Raw genomic sequence first — 13,308 nt, forward strand, 5'->3', positions numbered from 1 at the left:
GAAACAAGTTAGCATTATTACCTAACAGAAAGTTTACAGTTTGCGTCACTTTTCTGACAATGCCTAGAATTAGCAAATTAATTAGACTCAGAATTAGAATCCATTCTTGTTTTGTTACAAGCATAATTATATCCCACTATCAGGAAAGATTCTTCTAGGCCAACCTTCAACATTCATGATTAAAGTCTAAGTCACTCTCTAATGAATGATGCCTTGCACAATTAGAGTAAATTGGGGGAAAGTGCATATGATTCTTTCCTAAAGCATCCATTTCTAGAGATGCCAATCCTTCCCACTGATCCTTTTAACACTTTATTCTAAAGTACTCTTCCCCTAGGTTTTCTGCTATTTTCCTATCTTCCCACTAAGAGGTCTGTGACATTATCAGCTATTGCAAAGGAAACTTTGGCCAAAGTAAATGGAGAAGTCTTTTTATCTTTAAAAGGTTATTTGGCTAAGCAGTTTTAATATTTTTCCTACATAAGAATGTAGTATATTTTATGGGATATGTAGTTTACTAATGTATTTTATTCAAATCATCTACAACCATCTTTACCTTTTTTAAGTTCCTTCTGAAAGACTTCAACAATAATTCACATTCTATTTTAGGTATTTGTCTTTATATGGACTTCCATGGAGTTAAGCTAATGGTCTTTTGACTATTTTTGAATACTACAATCTGGCTGGGATTATTTGCATATGAGATATTTTTAGAGAATAGTTTGAACCATAAATTTTAAAACTCCAGTTCTATTAAGCTGAGATTTTGATAACTCAAAATGAAGGAAATGTGAATGCCTGAAGACACCCACAAAATAGTAAAATAGCAGATAAACCAATCTATTTAAAGGATGTAACAACCACATTCAATACCAAGTTCAATACTACTAATAAAAGCTAACATGTAACAAATACTTTCTATGTGCCAGATATGGTGCATACATTATCATATTTAATCCTCACAATAGGATGAAGAAGATATTGTAATTTTTCTTCAGTTTACAGATGAGAAAAATGAAGTCTATACAATTTAAATACGTTGGTCAGTGTAGTAGTTTGCTAGGGCTGCCCTAACAAAGTAACACAAACTGAGTGGCTTAAACAATAGAAATTAGGCCAGGCGCGGTGGCTCATGCCTGTAATCCCACACTTCAGGAGGCTGAGGCGGGCAGATCACCTGAGGTCAGGAGTTCGAGGCCAGCCTGACCAACATGATGAAACCCCGTCTCTACTAAAAATACAAAAATTAGCTGGGCATGGTGGCATGCGCCTGTAATCCCAGTTATTTGGGAGACTGAGGCAGGAGAATCACTTGAACTCAGGAGGTGAAGGTTGCAGTGAGCCAAAATAGCACCATTGCACTCCAGCCTGGGTGACAGAATAAGACTCAGTCTCAAAAAAAGAAAGGAAGGAAGGAAGGAAGGAAGGAAGGAAGGAAGGAAGGAAGGAAAGGAACTTTCTCATATTCTAGAGTCTAGAAGTCCAAAATCAAGCTGTCAGCAGGGTTTGTTCCTTATAAGGACCATGAAGGAAGGATTTGCTCCAGGCCTCATTCCTTGACTTATAGATGGTTGTTTGTCTTCTCCATGTCTTCACATCATCTTCCTTCTTAAGTGTGCACATTCAAAGTTCCTCTTCTTCTTTCTTTTTTTATTTTGTTTGGGTTTTAAAAATTATTATTATTATTATTATTATTATTTTTTTTTTTTTTTTTTTAGAGATGGGGTCTTACTCTGTTGCCCAGGCTGGAATGCAATGGCAAATGTCAAAAATGTTGCATGAAATAGGACAAACATAATTTTGAATTCATAGTTGAGCTTTCATGAAAGGAAAAGATAGTTTCAGAGACCAAAAGCAAAGAGAGAACTAAAAACTAGAGAGAATGTTACAGCAGCCCTGGGAGGGTGGAAAGGATGGGTGCTGATCTCCAACACCTAGGGATTTGGATTTTACTGCTCATGGGAAAAGACCTTGGGCAACATGAGGTGGAAAATTAGAAACAAGATCCCCAAATAGGCCTAGATGAAAGGGTAAACTAAAAAAATTAAAAATCCAACCAGTAATGGAAGGAAATTATAATAAAGAAGCTTGAATGGCATAACCTGGATCGGTGTGAAAAAAATATTTTACCTGCGCTTGAGATGATGGATACCCCATTTACCCTGATGTGATTACTACACATTGCATGCCTATATCAAAATACCTCACATAACCCATAAAAATTAATTTTGAAAATATTTTAACTCAATTTTGCTATGGGCTCCTTCTTATGTGGGTTTGGGATTTAGATTTATATAACCCAAATGATCTAGGAGCTCCTAAACCAAGTTATTAATTTTTAAAAAAGGTTTCCAGCTAACGATGAAGCAAATTCAAATCTTCTCTGAGAGGACATGCCCTCAATCCAGATTACATAGGATTCCCACAGATAAAGCCTTGCCAAAAACAAAAGCATAATTCAAAATTACCAAACACATGGAAAATCAATCAACATACACAACAAAAGCAGTATTAGGCCCTCAGAGTCTTTAGATAATAGAGCTAACAGATGGAGACCATAATACATGTTCTAAGTAAAGACCTAAAAGACAAACTTTAAATATGAAAAAAGCCCAAGATACTATGTGAAAAGAACAGACCTGAAAACAAAACAATTAGAATTTTTACAAATCAAAAGTGTAGCGTGCTCATTAAAAGTTCAATTGATTATTTATTTATGTATTTATTTATTTTAGAGGCAGGGTCAAACTCTGTCGCCCAACTTAGAGAATCATAGCTCACTGCAGACTTGAACTCCTGGGCTCAAGCAATCCTCCTGCCTCAGCCTCCTGAGTAGCTAGGACTACAGGCACATGCCACCACACCTGGCTAATTTTTATAAATTAAATTAAAACCGCAATTACTTTTGGACCGACCTTTTTTTTTTTTTTTTTTTTTTTTAAGAAATGATGTCTCACTATGCTGCCTAGGCTGGTCTCAAACTCCTGGCCTCAAGCTATCCTCCCATCTCAGTCTCCCAAAGCACTGGGATTACAGGTGCGAGCCACTGCACCTGGCTCTCAATAGATAGTTTACAAAGCAGTTAATATAAATATGAAGGGAAAATTAGTGAACTGGGAAACCGACCTGAGGGAGTACCCTGAAGACAGCACACAGAAACAAAGCAAAACAAAGGCCTAATGTATTTATTTATATTCCCGAAAAAGAAAAAAGAAATGGCAGGGCAAATACTCAAAATGAGAAAGACTAATAATGTTAATGAAAGACATAAACCCTCCAGTTCAGGAAAGAGAAATCCTGAGTATGGTAAATCCAAAGAAATCCACAGTTAGAACTATTTTGGTGAAACCACAGAACCCGAAGACACTGCGAAGACCTTGGATGAAGCCACAGAGAAAAGAGAAGTAAGTAGACAATGAGATAGAGTTTTGGATGCAAAATGTTTATTAGGGATCAACTCCCAGGAGAGAAAAAGGGTGGAAGGAGGACTGAGCAGAGGGAGAAATCACACTGTGATGTGGCCTGACAAGGCCTCAGCCAACCCAGCAGGGAGCTCAGAGGAAAGAGTAACCTTTCAGAGTGTCCTGCACTGGGCTGAAACGGGTAGCCAGGTCTGTCTATCCCTGCCATGTTCAGTTGCAGAAGGCAGGTATTCCATAGAACATGATTTCAGGGGAAGCAGCTCTCTGCAGCTGAGACAGACCTGAAAAGAGCTGACAGGTAGAGGCTGTGTGATAGTCACAGTCCCTCCCCATCTGGACAGGAAGTGCCTCCTGGAAGAGGGAGCTGGGAGGCACATCTCTGCATCTAACATAGGAGTAATCTACATGGAATGACAATTCAACTGACAGATTTTTTAGCAGCAGCAAGAAAACAAAACAAAATAAAACAAAAGATAATGGGATAATATCCTCAAAGAACTGAAAAAAAAAAACAAAAAACAAAAACTGGCAGCCTGGATTTCAAATCCAGCCAACTTACCATTCAACAGTGAGGATGAAATAAAGCCACAGGAACAAAGACTACAAGTGTTTACTACTAATTGACCCTCACCAACAAAACTACCAAAAGATGTGTTTCAGGAAGAAAGAAAATGAACCAAAAAGGAAGGGCCAAAATGTAAGGAGTGATGAGCAAAGAAATATATAACCATATGTCCAAATTTCACTATATAAAATAGTGTTTTGAAGATGATTAATCTGTAGTGCCTAAAAACAACTAAAACTCAGGAAAATAGTAGTGTGTATGAAAAAGAGTGTCGTCAGAGTTAAAGCATTCAAAAATTCATGTATTTGATAGGAGAAGGGTAAAGTTGTTTAACTTTAGATTTAAGTCAATTATGCTGTCAACACTTAAAGGATCACCCCAGAAGGACAGAAATAGAGTGTTCAATTTCCAAACCAGTAGGAAGTTAAGGTCAAAATGTAAAAGAAAACTCATGCAAGCTATTAAAATGCAGGAGCAGAGGAAAAAATAGAAATAGAAAAGTCCAGGTAGACACATAGCACAAAATAAGATAGAAATAAATTCAATACATCAGTAATTACAATAAATATAATCTAACTGTATTAATTAAAAGTCAGATATTGGCAGATTTTATATAAACAACAAATCAACAACAAAATTCAGAGATATATTGCTTAAAGAGACATATAGCTAAAGCAAAAGGATGCAAAGAGGTTGGAAACAAAAAATGAAAAAAGATGTACCAGGTACACACTAACGAAGAACAATATAGCTATAGTGTCATCGAAAGCATTTTCAGGAATAAAGATGTTCGCTATGTTATAATAAAAAGATAAAAGGAAAACATCACCAGGAAGATTCAGCAATTCAAAATGTTACGCTTTTAATATTAGAGCATCAAATACAGAATGGGAATTTATAATCAAAGTAGAAAGTTTCAACACATCTTTCAGTAACTGATAGATGAAGAAAACACAAAATTAGTAAGAACATGGAAGATTTAAATAATAAAGTTAAGAAAATACCATTGTGGTTATGTCTTCACTGGTCTAAAACCTTCCATGACTCCCTATTGCCTATAGTATCAAATTGAAATTCTTCTTCTTGATCCTAAAGTTGCACCACAGTTGGCACCACCCTGACCATTTGCCAAGCTTATTTCTTACCTGTCCCCAATACAAATCATCTATTCTAGGCAAATCAAATTGCTAGTGAACCAGAAAGAAGAAGCTTTATGATGCAGTGTTTATGTGCATGAACTCTGAGATTGGACTGCAAAGGTTCAAATCCTGATTCTACAAACTATTAACTGCATAGTAACTTAATAACTTAATCTTTATGACCCTCAGTCTTCTCATCTATAAGATGAGGATATTGATAACATCTACCTCTTAGGCCTATTGTGAGGATTTATAAAGACAATCAGTGCCTGACATATTATACTTGCCATAAGAATTAGCTACATGCCTTTATTCATATTGTTACCATCTACTGGAATGCTCCTTTCCTTCTCCTATCTATTAGAACTCAGGCTCCAAAGCCAACTCAGGAACTTTCTCTTTCATAAAGCCTTCACCAGTTACTCCCTCCAGCCTTCATTTATCTCCCTCTCCTACAATACAGTAGTTCTTAACATTGTGAAAGAGGGATAGAGAGTCACAGATGCCATTGAGAAGCTGATGGGAAAAAATCTTCTATTCATAAAAATGCACATGCATACACACATTTGCATAAAACATCAAGGGATTCATGTCCCTCTGAAGCTCACCCATGGAACCCCAATTACGAACATCTGACTTCAAGTCTATGCTTCACCATCACCTACCCTGTTCTCCTGAGGCCATCTTAACAAAAGCACAGACAGCTACAAGGAGCTGGAAGAGGCACAGAGAGAAGCTGGTGAAGCTCACTTCATACGTAAGGAAATTCACAGACAGATAAAGTGACTGGCCAAAGCCATATACAACTATGGAGTGACAGAGATGGAGCTGGAGGCTGTCTCCTGACTACCCCTGTAGAGTTCTTTGCAAAAGTGTGCTTGATGAACTAATCTCCAATTCACAGAACTCTAAAACTGAGAAATCATGTTAGCCCATTTTTCAGGTGGGGTGATGATCCCTTAGGGAATTTGTCTCCAGGTAATCAGGCCAAAAATCCCAAGACTCATACTCAGAATAATAATTACTAAACATACTAGTAATGTTTTGTTTTTGTTTTCATTTTTGTTTACTTTACTTCCTTGTATTAAAATTTCCTCACTAACTTTCTCTGAAGCAATATCAAACTAGGAAGCACAAACCTGTCCCAATGTTATTGTTTGGGAAAGGTAATTTTGAAGCTGTCTTTAAAACTTGTCTGTAACTGCAATAATCAAAGGACATCGTCAGTTCTAAATCTTGAGCTAGAAAAGAGATAGTCAATCCACAATCTTTCCATTCTCAGACTCAACTTTATAAACATAAATATTTTATAACTATCTCCTCTATCTTCTTCTCTATGACATTTTTCCAGAACAAGTAACAAACAATAAAATGGACTATACGCTGCCCATTCTCTCTTTAAGGGCAAGCAAAGAAAAAAGAAAAGAATTACAAATAAGCTATAAAACACAGTAATCAGCCTCCACATAATTAAAAACTGATTGACATCTGTATAGTCACAGACTCCTTGTGCACACAGGAAGCTGTTTCACTAAGTGAAATCATACAATCAGCCTAGGAAATGAGATAAATGACTCAGAAAGAGGAGGAGGTTTGTAAAATGAGATATACTGGAAAAAACTTTAATCAACAACTAGGAAAGAAAGCACTTTATAAGAAAACAACACTGGAGCACCTGAAGGATGTAGGTTTGAAACAAAAGAAAAGGATCATAGAGATGAATTGTAAAGGCCACCTCTTCAAAACCCTCATTTTCAGGATAAATAAGGGGAAGCCTGAGACCTAAACTTTGTTTCCTTTGAAATTCACAGGCTTTCCAGGGAAGAAAACCCGGGATACACCATAAGAAGTCAGCTTCCCCAGCTAAAAATTCACAGTATTTTGGATAATGAGGCAAGAGAAATAAACATTAGGAAATGCCAGGAACATTATTTATACATTCTAAATAAGTCCTATTTAGGCCTGGGGGAAAGCACCTACGCTACAAGCAACTGGATCTTCTGCATCCCCAAGCGGCCCAGGGAGCTGACAAGACTGGTGCACTCTCAGAAGCTAACAAGTACACAGTGACACCTACTTGCCACTAAGAGGTTCTTTCCTTTGCTGTCTTCCTTTGGCAAATAAAAACACTTCAAAAAAGAAAAGTGTAGGTTACAGAACTGACCACATATGTGGTCAGAGTTCTGGTTTTTCTATCCATTGTTTTCACTTTTCACAGATGTGTTCTAAAAAATAAGGAGTTAATAATGTTTAGAAATAATTCATGGTTAAGAAGGGCCAGGAATTCGTGTTTATTAGGCATAATCACAACTTCATAACTTCCCTGTTTATTCTTAATATTGCTCTAGTGGGAAGTTTAAAAGAAAGATTTGATTGGCAGTCACTTCATTTAGAAAGGATTGATATTTCATACATGGTCTATGACTACAAAGACAAATTGAAGGCTGCATGGCAACAAGGTTGTTTTCCTTAGGGGAAAGACTCAGCTGCCTCATCTGGAGTAAATCTACTCTAAAGCAATTTACAAAAACTGTTCAGTGTCACTGATTAATAAAAACCCAAAAGGATTTTTTACTCATTGTCACTTTAAATTCATAAATTAAAATGTAATTAAAATGATAGATTAATAAGCAGATCTAAATATTCTGTTATTAGATTCTTTGAGTGCAAATATCCCTAAAATTCTGGAAATTCAGCTTTCCATTTTATATCAGTCTTTCATCCATGTAGCTGATCTCCATATAGAAGTAAAATCTAAAGACTAATACCAATCTCATTCTCTTAGGATACAATGATGATGTTTTATGAATAAAAACTATCAGCTAGCGGTGCTTACTTATAGGCAGTAATAAGATTGTGGCAAATGCAAAAAAACTGCATCTAGCGATTTTTGGAAAATAAAAACCATTGTGTCTTTTACAGCATTGGAGCTCAGAAAAACAACGCCCCAAAGTAAGGTACTTTGGTATGCTGAAGGATACTGGAAGGACCCTAGAAACATAGTCTCTCTCTGGTCTTCTCCTGCCCTCCTGTCTCCTGGTCCCCCTTCCACCCTAAGGCAGGCCATAGAAATCAGAATTCCTCTGCCCCACGGTGGGTCATAGAAACTAAACATATTTCTCTCAACTTCCACTGCCTTTCTGCATATGAGCTGGCCATAAAGAAATTCTCTGGTCTACCTTGTCTGATAGTAGATCATAAAACTCTTATTCCAGAAGGGGTCCTGCTCTATACCCAGGAGGAAGGAATGCCACACAGAGAGGCCAAGAAGAATCCAAATAGACAGGCCTTGCTGGGTCGTTCCCCTTCAACCTGTTACATTAGATTATTTCCTTTTTGTCCAATCCCATTTTTACATGGTTGTCCACTCTTCATTGAATCTAAGCACAAAAATGGACAGTTTTCCCTTGGGTCTTTGAGTCTTCATTGTGAAGGCTTCCGTGTCACGCAAAATTCTGACTGAATAAATTTGCCGTGCTTTTGTCTTGTTAACCTGTCTTTCATTATAGGTGTGTCAACCATGACAACCCCCCTCCTCTCTCCTTCCTTCCTTCCTTCCTTCCTTCCTTTCTTTCTTTCTTTCTTCTCCATCAGCCAGGCTGCAGTGCAGTGGCCCAATCTCGGCTCACTGCAACCTCCAACCTCCCAGGTTCAAGCGATTTTCCTGCCTCAGTTTCCTAAGTAGCTGGGATTACAGGCGCCCGCCACCACGACTGGCTAATTTTTGTATTTTTAGTAGAGACGGGGTTTTGCCATGTTAGCCAGGCTGGTCTCAAACTCCTGACCTCAGGTGATCTGCCCACCTCGGCCTCCCAAAGTGCTGGGATTATAGGCATGAGCCACCACTCCCGACACCCATGTCCCTTTTGAGGGCTGAGGAAGGGTATCACAGCATTTTCACCCTGCAACAGAGACCAAAACAACTTAAATCAGTTCCAAAAGTCTACCATCAATTTTACTATCCTAAAATCCAAAGTTCTTTATAGGTGAATGTACAATATTTGGTTGTTTTTCTATCTGCTTCTACATTAACTATACAAAATGCTGTATCTTCTTTGTTCCTCTTTAAAATAAAATAATAAACTTTTAGTACAGGTTTCTCACTAAGACTGAAATACATAAATACAAGTTTTGTCTATGATTAAGAAATTTTTTTCCTTTAAGTACTTCCAAATTAAAATTACAAATCAGTAAAAACGAGCCATGTGGAAATAATGTAAGCATTTCAAGGGCCCTTTTCTCCTATTTTATCAAATTACTGGCACACTGAATTTCCTAGACAAAAATACTTTTATACACTATGTTCACAGCAGGATTAAAGAATGGTTGAATCATCCCTAACAATTTCCGCTACCAAAAAGAGGCAACTGAAAAAAGAGACATTTAGAAAGTAAATCCAAGTTAATGTGGCATCAAAGAATGAAAAAGAAATTTCTTACAAAAATGTTTTACTGACCAAAGTAGTTATGTTTTGAGGGAACATGAAAGGTATTGCTTTCATGGCTTTAACCTTCTTATTCCTGTTTTGGGAAAAACTCTCCCTTCCAGGTTCACTTTACAATAATTGCTGCTTTTTCTGCCCTGCACCTCACCTCACTTTTCCCTTTCTTGAGGAATGTTCTTAAGGCTCTAGAGAGAGCTAAGATAGAAAATAAGAGTGGGAAAGAAATACTTGGAAAACAAGCATAAGGAGGACTATCATGACATGTGACTAAAAAACAGTTGCTTGGGGCCAGATCAGTAACATCCAAGACCAAGAATAGTCATTATTTCATTAAGGAGAAAGGAGAGTCTTTGAGAAGAGTGATTTGGCCAGATGCACAAAAGGTAAAGCTTCAGGACTGCCCTGAAAAGAGTACGGAAGCAGGAAACGTTGGGATGCTCCTAGGATGGTTCCCAGGATATCAGTCAGGGCAGCAAACAGGCAGTGGTCAAGCTGGGTAATTAAGAAAGATAAACAAAGAATACTTGCAGAGATGTGGGCAGTTTAAGGAAACTGACAAATAACGGTAGTGCTGCATTAGCAGAGAACTATAATCACTCCTAGGCCTGCAGCAACCAAGGGAGCAGCTAGAGGAGCAGGAGGAGGATGGCTGCGTGGACAGGGCTAACTGATGGGAGCTGTGGCCTTTTGATGGACTTTTGATGGCAATCTGCATATGTGCCCTCACTCTCTTCACGTCTTCTGATCTTCTGTCACTGCCCCTGCTGGCCAAACCCAGTTGGAAGCCAGGGACAGAGTAGAGAAAGAATATGGAGAAGCAGATGAAAGAGATCCAGTCTAGGAAAATAGTGGCAAGGTCATGGCAGTGGGAATGGAAAAGGTACAATATAGAGATAAGCCAAACAAGACTTTTACATTGATTGGATTTGGAGATAGGAAGAGAAAAGTCAAGGATGATGTCATAGTTTCAAGCCCAAACTCTAGACTAGAATGATGATAACATCAACTCAATGCCAGCATAGTGCCTCAGGCATCAAAGGCCTTCTATAAACATTTCCTGGGAGAAAAAGAGGGGATGGATGGATGGATGGATGGATGGATGGATAGATGGATGGATGGATGAAGGAGAAGCAAATCTGGGAGATGATGATGTGTTATGTCGTTTTAGCCATATTGAGTTTAGAATATGGTGGAAAAGCCCAGTAGGTAGTTGAAGATTTAATCCTAGAGCTCTGAAAAAGAAACAAAGAAAAATGTACCTGTAAGAACCAGCTGCACAAAAGTGGTAGCTGGCACCATGCAGGTGGATGACACGTCATAGGGAGCACATAGAGAGAAAAAGTGGGATCTGATGACCAAACTTAGGATCTCTCTGTATTTATGGGATATAAGGAGGAAGAGAAACCAACAAAAGATAAAGACAATATATACCACCGTTTGCTGTACTATTAATATATATTAATATATATTTATACATCTCTGGTGGGCCTCCTTTTTCTTTTTTTAATGAAGGAGGCTTTTATTTATTTATTTCAGAATCAGGGTCTCACTCTGTTGCCCAGGCTGCAGTACAGTGGCACCATCACAGCTCAGTGTAACTTCAAACTCCTGGGCTCAAGGGAGCCTTCCTCAGCCTCCTGAGTAGCTGGGACTACAAACGCATGCCACTACAGCCAGCTAAATTTTTTATTTTTTGTAGAGACAGGGTCTCACCATCTTATTCACGCTGGTCTCAAACTCCTGGTCTCAAGGGATCTTCCCGCCTTGGCCTCCCAATGTTCTGAGATTACAGGTGTGAGCCACCATGCCTGGCCAGGGCCTGCTTTTTCTGGACACTGTATACTCTTGCCTAAAATAAGAATGATACAAATGCAACCTGGAGACCACAACTTACCCACTTACCTCAGTAAGATTTTTTTTAAGCCTGAAATCCCAATCTTACTGTTTTTGCTCACCTTGAATCTAACACAATCAATAGTAATAACCTTTAATTAGATAACCCTATAATGTTTATGCTTTTAAACAATCATTTTATTGAATGCCTAATATGTGCCCAGCACTATGTGGAAGTAAAAATCCGTCTCTAGTCTTCAAGGAAATTAAAATCAATTTAGACTATAAAAAAATACTGAAAATGGCTGGGCCTGTAATCCTACCACTTTGAAAGGCCAAGGTAGGTGGATCACTTGAGCTCAGGAGTTTGAGACCAGCCTGGGTTACACGGCAAAACCCGGCTCTACAAAAAATACATACACACACATGCACACAAACAGCCAGGTGTAGTGGCACGTGCCTGTAGTCCCAGCTACTTAGGGGGCTGAGGCAGGAGGTCCACTTGAACCCAGGAGGTTGAGGCTGCAGTAAGCCGAGATCATGCCACTGCACTCCGGCCTGGGTGACAAAGTGAGACTCCGTCTAAAAAAAAAAAAACACTGAACATAAAACAGAGTTCAATTAAGAGCTGACCTGTATGATCCAGATCATACCATTTAACACTTGTCAACCTCTGCTCTTTTTTTCCCAATTCAGAAGATTGACAGAGAAGCTAACTCCTACATAACTGGTACTTCCTATTAAAGGTCCAATGACGTTACATTATATAGTCAATTTCTTTTTACCTTTCTTCCCCAGTATTCCGTAAGGTCTCAGTTATCTTTGCACCTAGTGTCTGGCACATGGTAGCCATTCAATTAAATGTTTGTCAAGTGAATGAATGAATGAGAAAACAAGCCAAGCCCATAGCAGTCATATCAATACACTCAACTGTCTCCTATGGCAAATCCCAAAGGTTTAAGGCTCAAGGCAGTTAGCTAATATGGTCTTTGACCTAGCCTTGGCTACATGGGATGACTGATGTTAAAGCCTTGATGCTGAATGTTAAAGTAGGTTCAGGGGAAAAAAAAAAAAAAAAAAAAAAAAAAACCCAGCACATTCTAAAATGCTTCTGGATAAGAGAAAGGCTAGCACAATGCTGAAACTAAACTGAGTCTATTTGCTAATTGCTATTAAGTTAATTTCATTGGTTAATTCTCCAGCATAACCCCCTCTAGGATAAACCTTGCCCTCAGTGAAAGGAAGATAAACCCTGTAAACCACGCAATCAACAGTGCCTCTGATACTCAAATGTATATCCTAGTCACCTACAGATCTTATTAAAATAAAGGTTCTGATAAATTACATCTAGAGTGAGGCCTGGCATTCTGCATTTCCAACAAGCTCCCAGGGGATATTATGCTGCTGGTATGCAGACCACACTTTAATGAGTATCAAGTGCTTGGACGACATTGCAGAGAATAGATCTACAGACTTAAAACCAGAGTTAAGATATCTCTTGTTCTTATATTTCCTAGCTGCATAACTTTAGATAAGTCATTTCACCTCTCTGAGCCCTCTTTGTTTTATCTGTGAAAATAATATAGTTAATACAATAATTAATAACATAGTTAATACTAACAGCTAACACATACTGAGTTCTTACCATGTAGCAGGAACTAATGTTTTATGTTTGTCAATTTATAAATAAGGCTTAGATCAAACATCCTCTCCAAGTAATGGTGACCTGATACCTGATTGTAGGCGGTTTGACTCATACTTAACACCATGTAGCACTTACCTCCCAGAGCCTATGAAAATGAAATAATAATCGGTATTTGGCTAATTTGTACTGAGTACTCATATGCTCCAGGCCCTCGTTTAACCCTCCCTTGGACGATATTAACTCATTTATCTTATAACCAC

The 13,308-nt window shown here is 38.2% G+C and overlaps 1 long non-coding RNA gene across 1 annotated transcript in view; it reads right to left on the bottom strand.

The window, feature by feature from the left end:
* Positions 1–13,308, bottom strand: part of LOC134761942 (uncharacterized) — a 36,641-nt gene that overhangs the window by 19,025 nt on the left and 4,308 nt on the right. The gene's annotated exons all lie outside the window — the stretch shown is intronic.

Source organism: Pongo abelii, chromosome 7 (genome assembly GCF_028885655.2).
Source record: "Pongo abelii isolate AG06213 chromosome 7, NHGRI_mPonAbe1-v2.0_pri, whole genome shotgun sequence".
Classification (NCBI taxonomy): Eukaryota; Metazoa; Chordata; class Mammalia; order Primates; family Hominidae; genus Pongo; species Pongo abelii.